The sequence below is a fragment of the Lynx canadensis genome, chromosome D4 (genome assembly GCF_007474595.2).
Source record: "Lynx canadensis isolate LIC74 chromosome D4, mLynCan4.pri.v2, whole genome shotgun sequence".
Lineage (NCBI taxonomy): Eukaryota > Metazoa > Chordata > Mammalia > Carnivora > Felidae > Lynx > Lynx canadensis.
This window is the reverse complement of record NC_044315.2, coordinates 63906487-63919938: the sequence shown is the minus strand read 5'-3', so window position 1 is coordinate 63919938 and position 13452 is coordinate 63906487.

The window sequence follows — 13452 nt, the reverse complement described above, 5'->3', positions numbered from 1 at the left end:
AGTAGTGGATGAGAAAATTGGAGATAAATATATAATGTAAATACTGAAGCCAACAAACAACTATATACAGCTAATTGATGCTATTTGTTTATTCCTTTATTCATACATTCATTCATTCACATTTATTTATTCACACACTCAATGAATATTTACATTGTTCCTAATATGTTCCAAACAAAATGATAGGTTCTTTGAGTGACATTTCTTTCTTGGAGTGAAAAATCTTATTTTAAAGTTCTATACATCGAAACATAGAAACATATTTTTTAAAAAGAAAAATAATAAGGCTTAAATTAGGTAGAAACAGAAATCACAAGATATTCTTGATACATAGATCAATAAATTGATAGAATATGGGATGTAATAACATAGCCAAGTGTTTGGCTGGTATCTTATAAGTGGACCACATAAGCACAACATGGGTATCTTGTACTAAGAGTAGAAAACAGAGAACAGAAAACTAGCTTAATTTCTTTGTATCAATTGTGGTTTCATTGAAAAATGGATGGCTCAAACATAAATTATGGTAATATATGGAGGGGTTAATAAACAGACTAATTGTAAAGATACAAGGAGGATATAGGGAAAACACGAGATATATTGTAGCCTCTCCTGGGTCTAGAGACAGCGTGGTTGTTACCACCATTAGATCCAAGAGCTATGAAGAGAGGGCATTTCGAATAGTCTTGGAGAAGGGACTATAAGAGGGAGGCAGCTAGCCTAAGACAACCCAACAGAGAGGATATTGGAAGAAAAAATACCCAGAGTTCACTTTCCTTTTTTTCACCACCAGTCTCCCATGGGGCTGCTCAGTAGCCAAACCTAATTAGACATGAGAACAAAAGTTGGTATAGTCACTAAGGCAGAGAAGAGGAGGGAAGGAGAAAATGGATTATTTCCACCAAAACCTGTTCAAATATGCTGTAAATTTGTAAATATTAAACTTATAACTAAATACTATGATTATATTAGCACAGTCATGAGTCATATCATACAGTTGAAAACTCATAGAGCATTTATATTATAATACACTAATATCTGCCTAGCCAGAACTTATATGACTTACTGCTGTCATTAGAGTATCATGTTCCCTTGCACATCTCCTACCAATAAATAGAAGCAGGTACCTCAGTACAGAGTCCACATCTACATCAGCAAAATATTGTCTTGATGACTCTGAGAATTCCACTGAGTGATACTCTTTGCTTCCACCTTATCTTGGGACAGAAACACTTCTCATCAGCCACCAGAAAGAACAAACAACTGTGCAAATGAGATAGAGACCTCATTTATGAAAATAGCTGACTGAGAAGTTGCCTCAGAGAAGAAACTCTCTGTCTCTGGTAATGCTAGAGTCAGAGGTGTCTATGCAACATGCCGAGGGTGTCTATGCAACATGCCTAGGACTGAGCCACTTGCTCCCCTTGTTGCCATTAGCCTAACATAAATCCTGCTCAGTTTGAGATGATTCTTAAAAGTCCTACGAAGAAAATTATCCATAGCCTATCCTCTTCAGCTAAGGATATCACCACAAAAAGAAAAAGAAAAGGTTTACTTTTACTCTGTAGTTTATCTTGGGCACAGTCCTACCCTGACTTTACTGCCTTCTAGGTGGAGATCCACTATTCTTCTTCAATCCATTTAACATTTATCTCATTTATTGAGATAGTTGAGATTTAGCTCTACCATTTCACAACTTTTTTTATGTTTATAAGGCTTCTCTTTAGAAACAATAATATCTATTTTCCTTGAAGAATCTGATATTACTCTAGAGACCCACCAAATGCAACTTGAAGTAATTAGAGAGTCAAAAATCCTATCATAACATTTTTCTCCTTTTTCACGCAGTTGTTCATGAAATAGTCATTCATTTTGTTTTTACTCTTTGCCAAACACTGAGATGGTAGTTGGAGCCAGAAAAACATATTCCCTCTCCTCGAGATTTCAGAATACTGAGTCAGGCTTAACAAAAAGAAACAAACAAAAAATTCTAGTAGACATTTGCCTCACTTATTTTTAACATGTGGTGGTTATCTGTGGTTTGCTTGGAGAGGAAAAACTGCTGTCTATGGGAGTTTTCACTTTGCAAATGACAGATTAATTGAACCCTGAGGGATAGCATAGAAAGAATCAGAGATGGACAGAGGAAAAGAAGGAGGTAGTGGACTTATTACACAGGATTAGCATTTGAAATGCTTAGGGTTGGGACCAGGATGTAGCTGTGAGCACTGTAGCATAAGCTTCATCTATAGAATGACAAGCTGCAAGCCTGGAAAAGTAGACAGGGAGGTGAGTCATGAAGGACCCTGTATGTCACTAATACTAAAAATTGCAGGTTTTATCACTGGTTTACCAGTATACATCTTTAAAGTTATATTCAAATAAAATCACATTTTATAACAGGAATAGCTTCCATCTATCATCACCAAATGAAATAATTGAGATAATTTCAGTTTAATTACATTCAAAATGGACAAATTCTAAAATGTCTCTGTAATTTAATCTAATATCTATCTTTTAAATTAGCCTGTGTTATGGAGTCCAATGTCTTGAACGTATTAATTAAAATAATGGTAACATTATAAAATATTGAAGGTTGCAAAATGCACTATCAAGCCATTCCAGATGGATAAAATAGTAATTGTATGTGCTACAGTGGGAAAATGCTAATAGGAGCAATTGAATTTCCTTCAGCTGAATCATTAATAAAACTCTGCAAGCAAGTTAGATTTAAATATATGGTTTAATGGTGCTGATTATCTTTAGATTTGTGGTTTCTCCCTAATGATAAGAACAATATGTGTGACATTTTTTGATAATAATTATGAAAATATTACTAATTATTACTAACATTTATTGAAAGTGCCCTGCATGCCCAGCCCAGCACCAAGCACTTTCTATTACTTATCTCATCTCATTCTCATAATAACCATATAAGATAGGTACTATTATTAACTGCATTTTAGAGGGGAAAAATCTGAAACTTAGTCTAAATAAATTACCCAAAGTACTTTAGCTAGTCATTGTTAAAGCTCTGATTCAAAGTCATGCACTTCTGCTTTCTGAGGCCAAGATGAGGAAAAGACTTGAGGTAAGCTCGCTTTTCCTTTATCTATAGTGATTCATTTCATGTTTTAAATATAGCAATCTGCTAAATTAGGAAAAAAAAACTAATACTGAAATCTGTTAATGTGAAATAATTTCTTCTTCCCCCTTAATAAATCAATTTTTATTCTGAAGCATGACAATTAATGAGGTTTATCATGGTGTGCCTAACTATGGGCTGTTATTAACAGTCGTAAAATTATCAGGACACAGCATTTGACTTGATAACCTGGCATGAACAAATTTCCAAAGATTGATTTTTATGGTGCCTACATTAGTCCTCTCATTCATTTGTTCTTAGTTGGTTGACTGCTAATTCCAGCAAAAGAGAAAGAAGAAATTCTTAAGGCTGCTTTCCCCCCCTAGAACAATAAAGCTTTCGTCCCATTACATTAGCATGATGGAAGTCTTTGTGGCAATTTATTTATGCAAAGTTCATATTCCATAAAAATTGTTTAGGTTTAAAGCAGTTGTTATCACCAATTAAAGATGTTGTGTAATGGAAGGATGAATTAATTTCCTATTCGGACTTGCTTTTTAGAAGCAAAATAGGCATTTCCTATTACTGAACATAAGAAACTTGCTTCCCAAACATAGCTTACTTTTTCTAGATACAGATTCAATACCTCTCACAGCAAAAAATGTTTGAGGTTTAAAAAAATCTCATATGGATAGCCCTAAGAATATGAGGATGATCTATATGTAGGGGGAGGGAAAAACCATTTAATCTTACCTACTGATATTATACAACAGAAGACAAGCTGTATTTCCTTGTTGCTTAGACTAATGAAAACGTTTCCTTTTAAGAAATCATGTAAAGAGCTATCAACTGTTCCTCTGCCACAGCAGAAGTTAGAAATTTTTTAAAGTGAGTTTTTCTGCTATCAATGGCCTTTTAAAAAGGTCATTATGGGGCACCTGGATGTCTCAGTCAGTTAAACATCTGACTCTTGATTTCAGCTCAGTTCGTGATCTCACAGTTAGTGAGTTTGACTCCCACATCGGGCTCTGTGCTGACAATGCAGAGCCTGCTTGGGATTCTATCTGTCTCCCTGTCTGCCCCTCTCGCACTCTCTCTTGCTCTCTCTCTGAAAATAAATAAATAAACTTTAAAGTAAATAAAAAATAAAAAAATAAAAAATGATCACAATGCCATTATAATCTTATACTTTGCTTACTGTGTATAAAGACTCTAAATATACAATATATTTTACAATATATACTTGCAACATTAATAAAAATAAAGAAGTTGTATACTTTGGGCAAACTCTTAATGCTCACTACATATGTGTTATTGGACACACACATTTAAAAAAATTTTTTTTAATGTTTATTTATTTTTGACAGAGAGAGACACAGAGCATGAGCAGGGGAGGGGCAGAGAGAGAGGGAGACACAGAATCTGAAGCAGGCTCCAAGCTCTGAGCTGTCAGCACAGAGCCCGACGCGGGGCTTGAACTCACAGACCGCGAGATCATGACCTGAGCTGAAGTTGGACTCTTAACCTACTGAGCCACCCAGGCACCCCAGACACACACGTTTTAAACACATAAGTATTATGGATAATAAAAGGTTCCAGAAAAAGGGTCAGGAATCCAAACCAGAGGGATAAACATTAAGGTTGGGAATACAAGTTAGGGGCCAGGCTGAGAAGGATCATAACCTACTGGTTATGGTTTTCCTTTCCTCTCCATCTCAAATACCACATTATTTTTTTTTTTATTTTTTTTATTTTTGGGACAGAGAGAGACAGAGCATGAACGGGGGAGGGGCAGAGAGAGAGGGAGACACAGAATCGGAAACAGGCCCCAGGCTCTGAGCCGTCAGCACAGAGCCCGACGCGGGGCTCGAACTCACAGACCGCGAGATCGTGACCTGGCTGAAGTCGGACGCTCAACCGACTGCGCCACCCAGGCGCCCCTTTTTTTTTTTTTTTTTTTTTTTTTTTTCAAATACCACATTATTGCACTCAACTGTAAATCCTGCCCCTACCCTCAACTCTCCTGCCACATTCCCGCTGCATAAAACCAGCTACTATCCTATTTTAGTTTACAATTTTGGCACTGCTCTAGATATTCATAATTGAGTATGTATCTCTTAAATTCATGGCATTGAACTTTAGCTAAAGTCCATGATACTTCTTGAGAATCCTTTCTTGCTTGACTAGTCATTTACATCTGCCATTTTCCTCAGTGATATCTTCAAATTTCCAGTGCTTTCTCAAAACTACCTCTCCAGTTCCTTACATGTTCAGGGTGCCCTGTAATTTAGCATTTGAGTGGATATGCTGCCCAATTATCTTGCCAATAAACCTATTTGCACAATCACATATTTACATACTTCCCGTCATTTCATCACTTCTGCCAAGGCCCGTGAATAGCATTCCTGGGCTTGGACATCCATTCTTATCATATACTACTGCTAAGAGGCTTGAGGTGTCTTCATGCAGAAAGCAGCCCTCTGAGAAATGATCTATCATTCTGGCCACCACCACAACACAAAACAAAAGAAACAAGGAAAACAAACAAACAAAAAACATCATCAAGGATCCTTACTACCCTTTCCCTACCTACAATCACCCCTGCCAAACAAAGATCAAAACATGTCCTGAAAATGTGCATCTCTTTTCCAGTTTTCATCCAGGTGGAAGCACTGACTTAGTAACACAAGTAGCACATGAGTCAAATAGGCTCAGATGTAAAGTACAGTCGACCCTTGAACAACTCAGGGGTTAGAGGCATGGACCCGCCCCTGTTCCCCATGCAATCACAAAACTCAGTATAACTTTTGACTTCCTAAAAGCTTAACCACTGATAGCCTACTGCTGATCAGAAGCCTTACTAATAACATAAACAGTAGATTAACACATATTTTGTAGGTTCTATGTATTATATACTGTATTCTTACCATAAGAAAAGCTGAAGAAAAGAAGGTGTTATTAAAATCATAAGGAAGAGAAAATGCATTTACAGTACGGTACTTCATTTATGGGGGGAAAAATGCATATGAGCAGACCTGTGCAGTTCAAACCCATGTCGTTCAAGCATCAATGGTATTTTGTGTTTTGTTTTTCTGTCCACATTTGAAATTCATTTCAACCCATGATCTTAACAACAGGGACAAGTGAGTATCCCTAAAAACCATAAATCCAGGCAATGGATTCTGAAAAACAGTAATGAATTCTGAACACTCTAGGGCAAAGAAGGGCCTGATATGTACGAGAGGGATGAGATTGGCCCATGGGCAATAAAGCATAGAGCCACTATCATCATGTGGAAAAACCAGGATTAAAGAAAATAAATTGCTACCAAAGAATCTGAAAGTTCTGGGCAGTGAGGCAGTAACTAGAAATGAAGAAATAAGGAGGAAATCACATACATGAAACCAGTGTTAAAAGGTGTTGGAATTAAGGCAAGAGAAGGGGCCTGGTGAGACTCCTCGTGGTGCCGGATCACATGTGATTTTTCTGGGGGCCTCTGATTCACGCTTGCAGAACGAGAGACTGGTTGACCTATTTGAAAGTGACCAACTTAATTGCTGCCTTTTCTTTTACATTTAAAATCTTTGAAAATGGCACAGGTGAGTTGGGCTTTTAGTTATGTTAATATCCTTCCTGATACAAGGAGATGTTAAGAGATAGCCATCCTTAATCAGCTTCCTACTGATACCACAGAGCTCATCAATTAGCCAAGGGTGTGTTCCCCTCAAATCCACCATGTGTTTTACTCCAGGTACCAGCCACCATTCCTTGTGTATATTCTCAAGCCATAGTGAACTGGGTTAGACCACTTGAGCTATGAGATACCTTTTGTCTTGCTGACCTAAGACATCTATTTATTTATTAATTCAACAAATACATAAGGAATGCCTATGTTTTTCTAGCTATTTTGTGTATGCTCAGGGTTACATATACAAAGAAAACATGTATAATCCCTGACTTCATTAAGGTCACAGACAATAAGGGAAGAGAGAAAGTTAATTGAGTAGATAGATTAGCTAGCCCTTTCTATACCAGTATGACCAGAATGGAAAGAATTTAATCCAAGTTGAGGAGCAATCCAGTGACAGTTTTAGTGATTCCCTGAGGTCTTAAATGAGGTAGGAAACATCCATCTGCTCATAATCACAATAATTTAGAGGTGGGGAGTGAGAGCCAGTAGAAGAAATAATCTTTTCCATATGTTAAATTACACTATATTATCTCCAGTGATAATTAGCACTAGTTTTCATATGATAAGCTTACTACATAGGCGAATCATATGGAAACAAATGTCTCTAAAACACCAGATAGTAGGTTTACTGATCTAGAATTGTAAGACCCAGATGGATTAGAGCCCTTTTTTCTCAGGAACCTGTGAATTGGGGAAAAGGGAAATGTCAGTGCTCATCCAGATGAAATCCAAAAAACAAACTTCCTTTTCTAAAAAATAGGAAGAAACAAAAAAATTAAGCTTATTCTTATAGAAGGGATCGTTTTTCCTGAGAGAAGGAATTGGGCTGCCACCTGAGTAGGGGATTATAGTGGAAAAGGAGAGGGCACCTGAGGGGAGAAATCCAGATCAGGAGCAAAAATATTGCACAGATGATCTCTTCTGTTAGGGCTAAGTTGGGAAGTACTTTCCCTGGAGATTTTATTTGTCTTCCCGGTCTCTAGTTGCACTTTTCCTATCAGAGGTTTTTCCATTTCTTGTCTCCAAGGAGTAAGGGAATGCAATAAGGGTAATGTATAAATTAGCCAATATGCTAGCCTTTATTCTTTATACCCCCTAACTCCCTTCTGAAAGTATTCAACTTTTTGGATTATCTCAGTAGTTAGATGGATTCAACTGATGTAGAGATTTGGGGTCAGGATTGTGAAAGGAGGGATGGGCACATACTGCTCAGTTTTCCCTTCAGCCCTTGAAGAGACACTGGGTAAAGGAGCAGGCAACTCTTGGTGGATAATGATCCAATATCCTTGGAAATTATTGGTGTCATGAGAAAAATTCAAGACCCAGGAAGTGCCAAAGAAATTCCAGGCATAGGGAATTATGTCTAAGTTTTATGACTTCTCTGAGTAAATGAAAACCATCCTTTGACAAGATAAAGAGAAGGAGCTGAGTAAAACTCAGATAAAAGGATAATAATTTCTTAAATGGTACTAATAGGGGAAATTGTGGGAAACATGAGAGCTCATAGTCGCATTCCAAGCTCATTTGGACTCTCCATTGTTTTGATGTTCTCTGATGCTGTCTATGTCAAATTCATGGCTAAATTCAAATCATGTCCATATGGTCCTGGGCTCTTTTTGTCTAGGACAGGTTTTAAAACAGAGGTCAAGAAAAAACAGTGGAGTTTAACAATCCATTTGTTGAGCATATAGCTGCTTAATTCTTGCTGAATAACTTTGGTTATGAATATATCTTGCCAGTCACAAGGTTTGCAGCAGAAGGGAGAAAGCACACCTAAGAGGAAGGTTTCAGGGTGAGAACAGGAACAGATCCACACAAGTTTCTTCCTCTCCCTCCTAGAGGAGAAGGAGATGTCTAGAATAAAGTTTCCAAAAAAGGCATGGCCAATCCAAACCAGGAATCCTGTGGTCAAAAGCACAGCCTGTTTGATGAGAGGGAGGAATGGTGGTAGTTCTAGATAGTTCTAGAAAGTTCTAGAAAGCAGAGTTGCTGTGAGGATGGTAAAAGTACTGTAATCAAAATCAATTATTCCATATATCTTATCTAGTTGAGAAAGAACACGGAGGAGGAGGACTCATTGCTACTCTCCCAGTTCCCTTCTCCTACCCTCACTACTGCCCTGCTGTATTGGGACTGATTAGGGCTGAGAGATGTAAGAAGGAGGCAGATCTCCATTAAGAGTCAGGGCACAATTCAGGACTTAATGGTCAGAGAACTCAGTGAAGCTTCTGACCAGCCTATGGCTACCTCAGATAGTGTTTTAACCTCTGTCCATAGACATAGAACATAGAAGATATTCCCAAATGCAGGAGGGAGGGAGGGAGGGAGGGAGGGAAGGAAGGAAGGAAGGAAGGAAGGAAGGAAGGAAGGAAGGAAGGAAGGAAGGAAGGAAGAAAAGGGAGAGGAAGTGAGGAAGGAAGGAAGGAAGGAAGGCCCAAATATATCTGAAGACTCCATAGGGTACATTTAAGCCAGGCCAGAGAATGAGATTTGACTCACAGACCCAGTCCTTCTTTCTCCAATAATGACCTCAAGCTTTTTCTTTTTAATATTTGTTATGTTTGTTATTTAGTTTTATTTTTTATTGCTTTTGCTTCTCATCAGTGGTCTTTTATTAAAATGACCATTGTTTGCATGGAGTACAGGGGGAGGAGAGCTACTTAAACCAGGAACACCTTTATCCTGAAGCTAGACCTCTGATTTTAACCGTGTTCTTGTAGCTCTCAAAGTGTTTCCAACAGGTTTCCTCCTTAAGGGATTTTACCCATAAGTCATCAGCTCTACCTTATGGACCTGCTACCCTCTTAGCTACCTAGTGGATAATCTCAATTCTTTTTCTTTTCTTCTTCCAGATTTTGTGGCTCTATATTAATCATTAAAAGTGCAAAGTTCTCAGCATTAACAATGTACAGAAATGCTTAAAATTAATTTAAGGGTTGGGGGTTTCCTAGGAGGATACATATGAATTTATAAAACCTCTGAAATATTGATCCAAATGAATCCACTTGGGGAAAGGTTTACTTTAAAAATTTTTTTGAGTTGTCTGTCCCTAAGGTAACTGGAATTTCTACATAAGTCAGTAGGAATTCCTCATGGATTTTGCAGTGCTTCTGTGTGTGTGTTTTTATTATTTCAAAGACAAACATTTCTCAATTCTGTCAATCTTTTGTGGTATAAGATGGCTTATTTCACAGATAAATTGTTATTATAACTCACAGTGGAATCCAAAATAATCCAAAGCACAGTAGTAGTACAATCCCCTGGAGAACATCGAGCCAAATAAATCACATTTTGTAGCATTTCTCACTTCACCAGGGAAACATTTTTATCCAGGTGAAATAAGGATAAATACCAGAGGCATTCATAATTCATAGGAGGACAATATGGGAACTAAGAAGGTGTGTACAAGAGAATTGCATGCCTTAGGTTGACTATGGAAAGCCCTCAAAGAAATTAAATTAAGAAAACTAAATTTTCCCCTGGGTAGTTATATTCTAAGCCTTGGTATAATGGGTTGCATCACAGATATTCTTTTTAAAAAGGCATGCAAGGAGCAAGCAGAGAAAAATGATATTGAAGAAGAGCATTCTCCCTGGTGACAGACAATACAAGATCCATCCCAGAGTCGAAGAAACACTTGGTTTCAAAGAAGGAACACTTTCAGGGCGGTTAAGGAAGATAAAACCTGGAAAGGTCCACTGACCTTGGCAATTTGATAAGGGATTCTGGGAATTAAGGCAAACTTTCTTCTTTCCCATAATCCCCTTGAAGTATCTCAAAGCAGTTGGTTTTGCAAGATCAAATATTTGGGTTTTTTCTGGGCGCCTGGGTGACTCAGTCAGTTAAGTGTCTGACTTCAGCTCAGGTCATGATCTCACCATTGGTGAGTTTGAGCCCATGTCGGGCTCTGTGCTGACAGCTCAGATTCTGCTTCAGATTCTGTGTCCCCCTCTCTCCCTCTCCCGCTCATGTTCTGTCTGTCTCTCTCACTCTCAAAAATAAATAAACATTAAAAAAATTGTTTTTAATATTTGGGGTTTTTTCTTCCCTAGCTAATTGATTTTACATATTTTCCTTTAAAAGATGCCTTTAGGCCTCAGACTCTTTTACTCTACCATGTGTAAAGAGCAGGAAAAGGAGAGGTTTATAAACACACACACACACACACACACACACACACACACACACACACTAGAGAGACAAAGAGACAGAGGGGAAGAGACAGAAAGAGAGAGAGACAGAGAGAAAGACAGAGAGAAAGACAGGGAATTTACTGCAGTGAGGGACCAGAATCTAGATTGTTTTAAGTAGCCTTGAACTGTATTAATTTTTTAAACATTTTTTTTCCTTTTCCTTGGAGAATGGTGGAATATAGAAAAGCATATAAAGAAAAATATAGGTAAGTATAATATTGGAGTGGGAAGACAGAAAATAAAGGAAACTCACATCTAATAGACTTCTTTTCCTGTGAAGTAGAAAGGTAAATTTCAGAAAATATGTAGTAGATGTGGGATTTAAGAAAATAAATACGAATTTATTTAGTAATTTAATTTAGACTAACTTATTGAGGGGAATTATAAATGGAGCCCAACAGAGATAAATAGTAACATAGTATGAGTGTTTTGGTTATTCACAAATCCTTTATGTCACGGATGCAGAAGATCCCCCTGCAGTTGTATTAATATACGTCCTGATTACTATGTCAAGTTTATCTCTGAGCTGCATCTCTTGAAGGACTTTTTGAGAGGTTTGCATGATAATTTAACTGTAATGTAATATAAGCCCAAGTGGCAGAATGTCTGCGTCTGAAAGCTGACAGAGTAATGAGTAAACCATTTGTTTTCCAAAGATAAGCAGTGCAATTTTGGTAAATAGGTAGGCTCTGAGAATGCATACCCCACACACACACACATCAACTACACATACACACATGTTAAAATATGTGCATCCACAGTCTAAAGGTAAATAAATACAAAATAACATTAGCTTTAGAGTGGTTTCATTGAAATATAATATGTAGAAGAAATGGTTTAACAGACAGGCTCACTGTAATTTGTTCCAATTAGACCACATCTACTGTGGTCACTTCTGTGAGTCATTTTTGGAAAGATTACCAGAATAATTAAAACAACTGAGATTGTTTCCTTTCTTCTAAAAAGAAATTCATGGGGGATATAGTGGCTCTTTCCAAATATTTGAAGGACCATCTAATAAAGAAGAGGTAAGACTTAGAGCACAAAATCTAGAAGTAGAACTAATGGGTAGAAGTTACTAGTTATAGTCAATACAAATTGAATTTTCTTAGACATCGTTGTTTAACAATAGAATGAAATTTCTTATGAGAAAGTCAACTCTTTGCAGCTGAAAATGAACAGGGGGATTGACTTTTTGCTGCACATGCTCTCATTAAAAGGATTTGTGGTGAACAGAGGATTATTTGTAGGGAGATCCATTATAACTCTAGGATTTTGTGGTGATTATATGTGAGGCAATACTATGTACAATTTCTGTGTGCATAAACAAATATATTTAAGTTTACTCTTAGCCCCCCTTGCATTCCATCAATAAATGAAATAACTTTCTTCAGTCATGTTGAAGGTTCTGAACACCATGTTTAATAAGAGTGTTTTACATTTTTACAAATGGTGTTAACTAATCAAAGAGTAGAACTTGGCTGTTACTTCATTTTTTTAATTTTTTTAATTTTTGTTTATTTTTGAGAGAGAGAGACACACACACATTGTGAGCAGGAGAGGGGCAGCGAGAGAGGGAGACACAGAATCCAAAGCAGGCTCCAGGCTCTGAGCTGTCAGCACAAAGCCCAATGCAGGGCTTGAGCTCATGAGCTGTGAGATAATGACCTGAGTTGAAGTCGATGCTTAACTGACTGAGCCACTCAGGCGCCCCTGATACTTTTTTATTGAAGTACAGTTGACATACTGTACTTCATATATTAGTTTCAGGTGTATAACATAGTATTTTGACAATCATATACATTATGAAATGCTCACCACAGTAAGTGTAGTTACTACCTGTCACTGTACAAAGTTATTATAATATTATTGACTATATCGCCATGCTGTATTTTTCATCCCCATGACTTATTTGCTCCATAACTGGGTTATAAAATAAATGTGTGTTTAATGAAGAAGTCTCATATTGATCAAGTTATAAAATAATATTTCTCTGTTCTGCATATAAAACATTTGCCCATATTTTGAAATGAACTTTGTGCATTTCATTTTTAATAGATCCAGAATGGATCCAAAGATATATGAAATGTTTAATAAAAACTCACATTTTTCTTTATACCTATGGAATGTATTTTATATTAGAACACACATGAAAATACTACATGTCAAAGTTTTAAAACAGCTTTAAAAGTTACCTAATTTTTTACAGTAAAGGAGCTCATGAGTGGTTAAAACTCCTTTTGCTCCAAGATATGATAAATATCTAGAGAATCTCTTAAGATTTAAAAGTATATATATTTTCTAAAATAATAAACCCAATCAAGATGTTAATGAACCCTAATGATTATAGAGAAAACATGTTAGTAGAAGCATTATTAAAATACAGGCTAACTTTATATTGTCACTTCAAGGCACAGAGTAGGGCAGTTGGACACAGTTGGAACCTACAGACTAAAAGTCTTATTAACATTGGGTGGACCAGG